The sequence below is a fragment of the Notamacropus eugenii genome, chromosome 5 (genome assembly GCF_028372415.1).
Source record: "Notamacropus eugenii isolate mMacEug1 chromosome 5, mMacEug1.pri_v2, whole genome shotgun sequence".
Lineage (NCBI taxonomy): Eukaryota > Metazoa > Chordata > Mammalia > Diprotodontia > Macropodidae > Notamacropus > Notamacropus eugenii.
In genome coordinates, this window is record NC_092876.1 from 342,883,978 (window position 1) to 342,896,457 (window position 12,480).

The 12,480-nt window shown below is 40.2% G+C and overlaps 1 protein-coding gene across 2 annotated transcripts in view; it reads left to right on the forward strand.

Moving 5' to 3' along the window:
* The window catches only part of MIX23 (mitochondrial matrix import factor 23), a 40,517-nt gene that overhangs the window by 21,835 nt on the left and 6,202 nt on the right, over window positions 1–12,480 (forward strand). The gene's annotated exons all lie outside the window — the stretch shown is intronic.

Below are 12,480 nucleotides of genomic sequence, written 5' to 3' on the forward strand. Positions count from 1 at the left end.
ATTATTTATTTTAAACACAGTTTATAACAGATAAAGCACTTCCAACTTTTGATTGGGTGATACTTCTTTTTAAAGCATTTACAATATGGACCACAAAAGAAAAAAAATTTTTTTTTTAACATTAACCGAGACACAAATAATATTTATGTTGCTAACTTCACAAGCTCTTGACCTAATTGTTTCCACAGTATTACTAAGAATTAAAGGACCCTAACTTATTGTTGTTGGTCTAAAGTCCTATGCCTAATAGCTTAATTTTAGACAACCTCGGATGTTCCCCTACCCATAAACTATAATTGAATAGGTCTGGTATTAAGCTTGCAAATCTTTTGACTGTAGGAAATTGCCACTGATAGTAAGGACATTGCGGGGATACAATATCTCCCCAACTTCATGTCAATTCCAGACAGGATTAGATTATCCACTTGCATTCAGTCAGGCTCAAAGTCTACCAGGTGTCAGTGGGGAAATTGAGTCAGGAGAATCCTACCTCAGCCCATGCTGAACAGCCGCTCTCTCACCCTGCCCTTGAGATCACCTATGCAATTCATACCAGCATCTCATCAGCTTACTGGCATCATGTATTGGAGGCTCAGACCGCTTTTCTTGCTACCCATACCTGGAGTTAGACTCAGAAGAACAGTCACTTAATAGTCCCATAGCATCTAAAAATGGCAAGTTCCAAATACCAGGTCTCAAATATGATTATAGTTTCACTTTGGCCAAGGAACATCTTTTGAGTCAAGTCTTAAGTGGCTTACATGTCTTTCTATACATGTTCTAGTTCCTGCTTAAATGGCAATCATAAAATCAGATTTTTATTGAAACCTTGACTTTTCCATCAATGCCAAATTTTACCCGAGGTTACCTCCCTCTAGGAAATTTAGACTGAAATTCTTTTCTCCAAACTAAAGATGTCACTGATTTATTCTTAGTAATTAATTCAGTCTATTGTTTTAATACTAATTGCTTTTTACCTCACTTTGTAACATGTCCAATTTTTCTCCCTATCACTCCCCTCCCCCCACTTCCTAATACCTTGCATTCTGATAATTCCTTCCCTCAATGTACCCTCCCCTCCATCACACCCCACCCCTCTCCTATCCCCATCTTCTCTCTTTTCTTGCAGGGCAAGATATTTTTCCATACCCCTATCCCTGTAGTTCTTATTTCCCGATTATATGCAATAAAAATTCTCAACATTTGTTTCTAATACTTTGAATTCCAACTCCTCTCCTTCCCCCCCCCCCCCAACCCTACTGAGGAGGCAAGCAATTCAGTACAGACTAAATATGTGTTGTTTTGCAAAAGACTTCCATAGTAATCATGTTGTGTAATACTAATTATATTGCCCTCTGACCTACCTTATCCCCCCTTACTATTCCCCCCTACAATTGACCTTGTCCTTTCTCAAAAGTGTTTATTTCTAGTGATTCCCTTCTCCCATTTTCCCTTCTTTCTAACATTCCCCTTGCTCCACTTGTCACCTCCTCTCCTACTTTTCTGTGGTGTATATAAATTTTCATATCAAATTTAGTGAGCATGTTATTCCCTCCTTCAGCCACATGTGGGGAGAGTAGCTTTATTTTTTTCCCCTTCTCCCTTATCTCCTCCATTGAATAAGATTTTTCTTATCTCTTTTATGAGTTATAGCCTGCCCCGTTCCATTGCTCCCTTTCTCTTCCTGGAATTTTCCTCCTTCACCTCTTAATTTTTATTTTATTTTATTTTATTTTTATTTTTATTTTTTTTTGTGTGTGTGGATATCATCTCTTCTGATATGACATACCCTGTACTCTCTATCTATCTATGTGTATGTGTGTGTGTGTGTGTATGTGTGTACAATCTCTCCAGCTACCCAAATACTGAGAAAAGATTCAAGAGTTAAAAATATTTTCTTTCCATGTAGTAATGTAAACAGTTCAGCTGTAGAGAGTTTTTTATGATTTTTCTTTTCTGTTTACTTTTTCATGCTTCTCTTGATTCTTGTCTTGGGAAATCAGATTTTTAAGTACAGATCTGGTCTTTTCCTCAATATGAAATCTTCAAATTCGACTATATCACTGAATGACCATTTTTTCTCTTGAAGTATTATATTCAGATTTGCTGGGTAGAAAATTATTTTCATAATAATACTGATGCATTCTAATGTCTAAAACAGTAATTATTGAGAGCTGTAACTCACATAAACAAAAGCTTTCTGGGAAGTCTATTATAATTTTTAAGGGGTCCTGAGACTCAGAGTTTCAGAAATGTTGATCTCTAGAAATAGAGGCTGTGTGTATTAACTTTAACAAAGTGATAACAAAGTAGCCATGTGTATGTAACATGAATTTCGTTGTTATTTACTGTTGCCTAGATTCTCTGCTTTGAATAGTTTCATTTGAGTCTTAACTATTTTCTTTAAGTTCTTCATATTCATTATTTCTTAAAGAGCAGTTGTATCATATGCTATGATTTATTCAACTCTTTCCCCAGTTATGGGTGCACAATTTGTTTTCAGTTTTTTTGCCTTTACAAATAGTGCTGTTGGGAACATCTTTATACACATGAATATTTCTTCCCTCTATTATGTCCTTAAAAAATAAAATTAGTAATGGGGTTGGTCAGTTACATTTTTGTAACTTTCTGAAAAAATTGAAATTGCTCAAAGCATCCCTTGCAGTATATTAGTATTCAGATTTTCCCACAAACATATCACGTTGAATTTTATCATCTTTTACTGTCTTTGCCAATTTGGTAAGTATTAGGCAATATCTCAAGAGTTTTATATTTTCGTTTTTCTAATTATAATTAGTGCCCTTACATTTCATAATACTTTTAAAGAAATTTTTTCAAAGGTAAACTTCTAATGAGGAAGTGGTTCTTAATACTGAAAACTTGTTAACATTTCATAGAGTCCTAAGGTTAGAAGATACCGTGTCTGTTACTCAGTTGTTTTGCCTAGTTCTTGATTGCTGATTACAATCCTTCATCCAGGGTTCCTAATTTCTTTGATTTAGCTCGGGCCTACCTAAGCTGGGAGACCAGTTTTGATCCTTGGCAGGAGTATATAAAGGAGGCCCTACCTTGTAAACCCTTAGGTTTACTATTAGGCTCTATTCTTGGTTTTAATGCCCTATACTTGTTACTTAGATCTTGAGTTCTGGTTGCCCAGATTCTCCAGCCTAGGTTTCTACTTTCTGTCTTAGCTAGTGCTGTCACTCCAAGCCAGCTTTTTCCTTTCTGGAAAAATTTCTTGGCCCCCCTCAGTCAGCCTATCCTATTGACAACCAAGTCCCTGTATGACACTAGGTGTTCAAAATAGTTTTTTATCAATTGTTTGCCCATTTGTATGTGAATAAGCAACTGGCCACACTTTTAGAAGCATAAAGTAATTCTTGGGTGATGCAACTTACCCCATGTAATGTTGTTGATCTGAAGAGTTTCCCAGATCTGAAAATATATTAAGACAGGTAGGTTCCCCATTGCATAAACAACATGTCAGCATTTTTTAAAAATACTGTAATATATCATGTAGGCTTGCTTCATCCCTTGGTGATGGAGAATGAGTCAGATAACTTATTTGTGCTGAAGCAAGTAAGCATACCATTATTTCATTTGTTAATTGGGAGTAGCTAGTCTTATTTCAAAGATGTGTAAATCTAGATCTATTAATAATATAAAATGCTTTTGCATTGTCTTAATGCTGTATATAATTTTGCTTTGCTTTCTTTTAAGGAACTAAAATTTCTTTAGTAAACTAAAATTTAATTCATAGCGAATTCTTGGTGAGAAAACCCCTTTGAAAATTGCAGATCAGTAACTACTCTGTAACTAAGATTTAGAGAGTTGCCTGGGTCACTGAGAGATTAAATAACCTCCCCAGAATCCTAGAGGTAGAACTTGAACCCAGATGTTCTGCCCTCTCCCCACTATGTCATTCTGCCTTTTCTGGAGTTCTTAACACTCTTCTAGTTTTTAATGTGCAAGTCTGCTATTCCATTCTTCTCCAAAGACATAGTGTCATTCTAGGAATGTTCTGATGATGTATAGATTCAGTAACTGCTACATAAGAACTTTGGCCTGGGTTTTTAGTTGTATAGTACAAAGGAATTGCCCCAGTTAGATTTCTTCTTTGTGATTGAAATGATCATAGAAATTCCAAAATCTTGAGTGAATTTTTTTACCCTCAGTATATTGAAATTATATAGTCATTAAGTGAAGTTTGCCCTTGATTAAAGAGCTGTCCAAGTTCTGGATGTTTACTGTTCTTCGTGGCTGTTACAACAGTGGGGTGACCTTTTTAAAAAAGTTGGCCAATTTGTTATACTTAGCAGGTTCTCTACATTGTGTGAGACTTCAAATGTAGGGTAGAAGATCTTTTCTTTGCCTTTCCCATATGGATACAGGGATGTAGAGGTCTTTCTTTAGATTTCTTAATACTTTGTGGTGATATGGATGTGGTCCAGTGGCAAGCCTAGAGGCCTGTATTGGGCTACCCGAGTCTTTCTTACCTCACCTCCCGAGGTCTTCGGCTGGCCACGCCAGATGCACATATGAGAGAAAGGACGTTCCAGAGTCGAACAAGGCTTGAGCTTTATTTCAGGGTCCAGGTTACAAGTGCAGGGGGGTCTTCCTTAGGAGGAAGAGGGGGAGATTTCCTAAGGAGGCTAAGCTTAAGGGATTGGAAGTAGAAGTACAAGCGGGGAGAGAGGGGGAGGGGAGAGAGGAAAGAAGAGAAGCGGAGCCTACTGTCCTCTTTGCTCCTCACGTGCTAAGAGCTTTCAGGCTTCCTCAATCCTACTTAACTCTCCAGCAGCATAGTTTGCATCTAAATACCGTGCTGTTAGATAACAATAGTGTGCCCAGATCCAGGACGACCTCGAGGGCAGGGAGACTCCACCCATCACGTATCTCCTGGGGAGAGTCGGAAATACCCGAGCTAGCCGAGCTAGCTCAGTCTGACCTTCTTGAACCCCCGCTGTTCATGGAGGGCCTCGTAAGACTCTAAGATTTAGAAGTCCCACTTGTACCCGCCCGAGACCGTCCACACGGAATTGAGCTTCCAATCCCAACATATCCCCTTCTTTGTTTTGCGTGGAGCGCACCTGGCTCTAGAGCAAACAGTGGCTGGAGGCTGAGTGGATTAAGGAAGGCCTTTAGCATATGAGTACCCTACAACAAGACTTCATTCACACAGAAATCTGCAGCTAGCACAACTGACAAAGGGAGGCATCAAATAAAACAAAGATGAAACTAAATGGCTGAGTTACAACAGGGGAAGTGCAGTCAACTAATCCCAAAGCATATTTTAAGAGGAGCAGCTGGTGTAGGCGCCTTACACGTCACAACTCCCTTAATCTTGCAAATGGATCTATACAGGTGGAAAATTGGTCACCTCCTCCCCACCCAAGTGTCCTGGGTTTGTGATATCAAAGTCCTCCTTCAGCCGGTGGAAAGAGATGCCTAGATGGGAAGCTGTCAGCAGCAGTGTCTGCGGTTGTGATGAGTGCTGCCTCCTCTCTGGGCAGCAAGGTTAAAGCTGTCAGCAGCAGGCTCAGGTGGTGTATGATCCGTCTCCGGGCTCTCCGCCTCCTGCGTCTCCATCGTCTCCGACATCAGTTCCCACCTACGGATCCTTCTAATGGGAATCCACGCATGACCTTTTCCTATGGAGACACAAACATACCCTGGACCCCATATTAGTATCTTAAAATGTCTCATAGCTGGAGTATTATGTGAGTTTTTTGAGACAGCTGTATCAAGCTCTGATTGTATTAGGCCTCTTGATCTTAGCTCTGATTGTATTAGGCGACCTTTTCCCCTTCTTTGTTTATCAAGGATCGCCTTTAAGGTCAAATTGATAAGAATGCATAGTGGCTGTTTATTTTGGTATAGCTGCTGCCAGGTGCTCACAAATGCTTGATTAACATCTGTAAGGAACCTGAATTTCCCGGATTTTTTCTTTATAACAAACACAGGAGCATTCCAGGGTGCTAATTGCTCCTTAACCAGTAGTTGTAGTGCCTGGAGTTTTTCTGGAGTCAGGGGCCATTGCTCCACCCAAATCGGGGTGTCTGACTTCCAATTCAAGGGTGGGGACTCCAGAGCAACAGCAATGGCCCTTACTAAAAATTTGATAACCTCATCCCGAGGCGGCTCATTGTTTCCTTGCGTAATCCTAGTCATGGGAAACTCTCTCTCTTTCTTAGAGGCTATAACCTTCCAGGCGGCAATAGCCATTCCGGCAATCAAAACATAATCGGAGGCTGAGTACTGTAATTGATTTCCTGTAGCCTCAAACTGCCCTGTTCCTGTAAATTGCTGATAAGCCTGGGGGGCCTGAGCCCCTAGCCCACCGGTAGTGCTCTTTACCCTCTGAGAAAATTCTGATACCCAAATCACATTCTGCCCAGGGGTAAGGCAGGCTCTAGCTAAGCTCTTCCAGTCATTAGGAGTCAGAACGAACTGACCGCTGAGAGTTTCAAGCATGGCTATAACAAAGGGTGAATTAGGGCCATGCTTGGTACAAGCCTCTTTAAGAGTCGCCACTCTCTTCCACTCTATAGGTATGTGGCTCCTTCGAACGCCACCGGGGATACTGGGGTCCGCTCTTTCTAGCACAGGAAATGTCCCTACATCTTCTCCATTCTCTATAGCCTTTCTTATTCCTTTTTCCAAACTGGACTGTGGCCCTGAACTGTCTGACCAATGGAGCAGGTTATAAGGAGGCGCGGAGGGAAGGCACGGCGTATTCTCCCCTGCCTCGCCTTTTCCATCCGCTAGATGGAGCTCCGAGTCTATTTTTTCTTTACGCTCCTTAACTTTCCGCTTAACTTTCTGCTTGCCTGGACTCTCCGTCCCTCCCGTGTTCTCCCCTCCCCTCTCTCCGCTTCCACTCTCATTCCAATCCCGCCCTGGCCTCTCAGGCCCTTCCTTACAAAATTCTCGGAGGTTGTTTAACTCTATTGTGACCCCTGCCTCCCTGCCTTCCCTGTGAAGTGTCTCAGCCCAGACCTCCTGTTCCTCTGGCTTTATTACTGGCAATAGATTCCCCATCTCCGCCCTTTTCCCAGGGGTTTGGGAAGCTTCTCTCCACTTTCTCTCCTTCCGAATCTAGGATTCGGGACTCGCTTCTTTCACAGCCCCTTCCGGGTGTACCCCAAAAACACCCAGGATTATCTGCGCTCCCAGTCCCTGTTGGGGCGCCAACTGCCAGGCCTAGAGGCCTGTATTGGGCTACCCGAGTCTTTCTTACCTCACCTCCGAGGTCTTCGGCTGGCCAAACCAGATAAACGTATGAGAGAAAGGACGTTCCAGAGTCGAACAAGGGTTGAGCTTTATTTCAGGGTCTAGTTACAAGTGCAGGGGGTCTTCCTTAGGAGGAAGAGGGGGAGATTTCCTAAGGAGGCTAAGCTTAAGGGATTGGAAGTAGAAGTACAAGCGGGGAGAGAGGGGGGAGGGGAGAGAGGAAAGAAAAGAAGCGGAGCCTACTGTCCTCTTTGGCTCCTCACGTGCTAAGAGCTTTCAGGCTTCCTCAATCCTACTTACTCTCCAGCAGCATAGTTTGCATCTAAATACCGTGCTGTTAGATAACAATAGTGTGCCCAGATCCGGGATGACCTTGAGGGCAGGGAGACTCCACCCATCACGTATCTCCTGGGGAGAGTCGGAAATACCCGAGCTAGCCGAGCTAGCTCAGTCTGACCTTCTCGAACCCCCGCTGTTCATGGAGGGCCTCGTAAGACTCTAAGATTTAGAAGTCCCACTTTTACCCGCCCGAGACCGTCCACACGGAATTGAGCTTCCAATCCCAACAGTCCAGTTCCTCCAGTAAGTGTATCAGTCATTTTACTGGTTGTTGGCCAACGATCTCACACTTTGGAATTTTGGAGGTTGTCTAAAACTGTAATTCTTGTCACTACTAGCATTCTACTACCTCCTGCAGAGGCAGAAATAAACCAGTACAAAGCTGAGCACCCTTTTATATTTTTATCTGTGTTGGTGTTTTGATATGACCAAAGAATCCATTATCTATTAGCCAACCTTCTGGCAGTGAACCTCTCTGTACTTATCTACGATGTACCTCAGGTAGCAGGCATAGCCTGTGGTCAGAATTGACTTTTCAGTCTTGTAGACCTTACCAGAACTTGTATTCTGAAGACTTAACTTTCAAGAAGCCAGCATCATGTCCATGTTGTGATAAGTCACTGGAGTAAGGTTGTTGCAATGGGGACATTATAGAATCTTGGTATCTTAGAGGTGAAAGGGCCTTGGGAGATCACTGAAACCTAAAGAGGTAAACTTGGTAATAACCAACAGAGTTGCTTATTAGTACAGCTGTAACTAAAATTCAGATCTCTGTGTTCCTTTCAGTTTAGTGATCTTTTCCTATCATAAATCCTATACTTGATCTTAAAACTAAGGGAGTGCCTATCAGTTGTGGAATGGGTGAACAAATTATGGTATGTGAATATAATGGACACTGTTGTGCCATATGAAATGACAAAAGGAACAGTTTCAGACAAATCTGAGAAGATTTGTATGAACTGATACAGAGTGATGTGAGCAGAAGAGAATAATTTACGTAATAACAACATTGTAAAGAAAAACACCTAAGAAAAAAAACTAAGGACTCTGTTCAATGCAATGACCAACTACGATTCCAGAGGATTAGTGATGAAACAAACTACCCACCTCCTGACAGAGAGGTAATTAATTCAGGGTACAAAATGAGACATACATTTTTGGACATAGCCAAGGTGTGGTTTTGTTTTATTTGACTATATATATTTATTTAGTTTTAGTTTAATTTCTGATAATATGCACTTTTCCTAACACAACAACTGTGAAATAACCCATAAAATGCAGAATACAAAACAAATTTGGTGACATGCAAACCATTTTTTCTTTCTAGTAATTCCCTAGAATTCTGTGACCTTTTCTGCTTACATTTCAATAAAAAACCCATCAAATTCACAAAATATTCACTTTTCATAACACATGAAAGCTGTAGTTCCGTAGATGCAGTACAGCTAGTACTTAAAACTACAGTGTTTTAACCTAAATCTTACTTTCCACTGTGTGAGATGGCAATGTGAAGTGGTTATTCTGTGTACTGTACTGCTGTAAATCTTTCTACCTTGGCCACCCTCTGAAAACCAAGGAGAGATTGATGGGATTTAGTCAGTGCTGTTGAAAGTGTTGAGACTGACAAGGTCTTGACGTTATCTCCATTGTTGTGCTTTCATGGCTGGTGGATGGCATCGGACATACTAGCTTGATATAATCCATTAGCATTGTCTACTTCATGCACTGTTTCAGATTCTTAAAGGCCTCAGAATACTAGAGCATAGCAGTGATACCAATAGGATACCAGCCACTCCACAAACTTGTGTGCATTATGCCTCTCTTTTTTTTCCAACTGTATTGTGTTGCAAAATAAAACACAGACCAAAAACAAAAAACAAACAACACAAGAAAAATAAAGTTAATAAAGTATACTTTGATCTGCATTCAAATTCCATCAGTTCTTTCTCTGGAGATGGATAGCATTTTTCATCATTAGACTTTTGGAATTGCCTTGGATCATTGCATTGCTCGGTAGAGCCAAGTCATTCACAGTTGGCTATTGTTCAGTATTGCTGTCGTTCCATCATAATCATATACCACAGCTTGTTCATTCATTCCCCAGTTGGTGGGCACCCCCTCAATTTCCAGTTATTTGCCTGCTATAAATAGTTTTGTACAGATAGGTCCTTTTCCATTTTTTTTTTTAATCTTTTTAGAATACAGAAACTAGGAATGGTGTTGCTGGATCAAACCGCCCCCCCCCTCAAGGGGGGAGTTCCAAATTATCTTCCAGAATGGTTGGATCAGCAACGCATTGGTGTTCTAATTTTTCCACATCTCCTCCAACATTTGTCATTTTTCTTTTCTGTCATATTAACCAATCTGACAGGTGTGAGATGGTACCTCAAAGCTGTTTTAATTTGCATTTCTCTAATCAATAGTGATTTAGAGCATTTTTTCATATGACTATAGTTAGTTGTGATTTCTAATTTGGAAAATTGCCTGTTCATATCTTTTGATCTCATACCTGCCACTCTGCTTGATTTCAGCTCCACAAGTAAGATTCCCATTCTCCTTTTAATCTCTCTCCCCACTCCCCCAATTGGGTACCATCTGGTATTCCCCCTTCTACTTTTCCTCCTTCCTTTTATATGTTGTCTCCAGGTTTGCATTGAGGACAAGGGCTGTCTTTTTATTAATTGTATCCCTAGTAATTATCATAGTGCCTGGTACATAATAGGCACTTAATAAGTGTTGATTGGATTGGATTGGAGAATTATGATTGGTTAGAGATAAGGACAAGGGATGTTTCCAGGGTAGGAAAGGGATAGAAGTCATTGGAATCATGAGTTATATACACATAGGATTACAAAATTTTATATACCAGTTATGGACACTCCCTCATAAAGATTTATGCCCAGAGATAGGTGTGCAGATATAGTAACACCTCCCAGCAATAATATATGAAGATATGTGGTACCCTCAAGCCCTGATAGTTTCTAGGACTTCCTAGTGGAAAGAAGTAAGGATGAAAGGACTCTGAGAGACTCATAATTGTAATATGGCATCTTTCCTCTGCTGAAACTAGTTTCAAGAGGACTTTTAAAAGATCCTATTTGATCATCATCAACCTTGCATTTCTGCTGGAAATGCAATTTTCCTACAATGGAATTTCCTTTGGGATAATTCCCTGGTTCCTACCTGTCTGATCATTGTTTATTTCAGAATGTGCGATGTCCCTTGGACCATCTAGTCTCAGAGGTACTTTTGTGTAAACATACTTAACATATACATGGTTAAAGTGGTGGTGGGAAGAGCACCAGACTTGGAGTCAGAAGGTGTGGATTTGAGTTATAAATCTAAAATTTATTAGCATGCAACCATAGACAAGTCAGTTTAATTTTGAACCTGTTTCCTTATCTGTCAAATGAGGATACTTATACAACCTACTGTATAGGATCTTTATGAAGAAAATATTTTGTCACCTTTAAAGTGTCATATGCATAGGAGCTTTTAATATGAAGATTTTCAAGTGGGAGACAGCATGCTGTAGTGGGGGGAAAACCATTAGTCTGGAAGTCAAGGAACCTAATTTTTATTCCTTCCACCAAATATCTGTGTGTGAGGACAAATCACTTCACTTCTGGATCTCTGTTTGTTCATCACTAAAATGACAGGATCACACTAGATGGTTTGTAAAGTCCTATTAAACTCTATCTCTGAGTCTTTGAAAAAAGTAAGTGAATAGACAAGAAGGAGGAGCATGGATTGGTGAGCAAAGGATATGACTGTGATTGTGGAAATGTGCATAAGATGTTATTTTAAAACTTTTTTTAAAATCAGTTCAGTTTTATGCCTCTAGGTTTAGCCTAAGCAACACTTAAGAGTTCCTTTATGTGCAGGACTGGCCCTATGAGCCACTGTTCAAATTCCTCTTGACCTAGACTGCTATTTGTTGGGGAATTCATTGTATGTGATATGTAGGTGGCACATTATGAGTTACATATTACACATATTTACACATTCACTTTCTAGTCAATGATTACTTAAGCAAAGTAATGTGTTCCTTTAAAATGTTACCAATCCACCCTCATCCATGACTCAAACCAGTTAAAGGACTAACAAAAGGTCATGTTTGCTTATGTTTCCCTGTCCCTCTCCCATAATTTTCTACCTCCAGTTTTGATGAGCAAAGGTGTTAATTTTAAAATTTTTTCTCTTGGTTTCTTTTCCCCAGTACCTCCCCACCCCAGCCCCGGAAGTGGCAGCTCAGAGTTCTGTGAAAGCCATTGAAGGAAAGAGGGGAAGTGGCAAAAGGAACTTTTTTGTTGAAAGTTAAAGGGAAAGGGCTTAATGCAGTACTAATGAATCTTCAGTTACATTTCCCTAAATCAGGGGCTCCCATGTTTTTAACAATGAGCCTTATTCTACTTCACTGGTTGAGATGTCAATGATCCAACCATTCTGGGAAACAGTTTTGTGTTATGTGCTATAAAGTTACTAAATTACTCTTACGCTCTGACCTATTGATCTCACTATTGGGTTTTTGCTATAGGAAGATTATTGGCAACAAAAAAAAAGGCCCATATATACAAATATATTCATAGTAACATCAACCTTCTGTGTATGAACCTTGATCTCATTAATGTGAGTACTCCCTGTAGTGGTGCAGAGTATCCCCTTCATACTCTATTTGTAATAGCAAAAACAAATAAAAACCCTCAAAACAAAAATAACGTACATCTAAATTGAAAAATGGCTGAAGTTGTGATATATAGATATAGTGGAATATTATACCACAAGACATAACAAATATAAATTATTCAGAGAACTATGGGAAGACTGAGGTGATGTGGAGTGAGGAGAGCAGAGGCAAAAAACCCTTCAAGTGAAGATAGCAGTAAATGGCAACAAAGCTCCTAACAA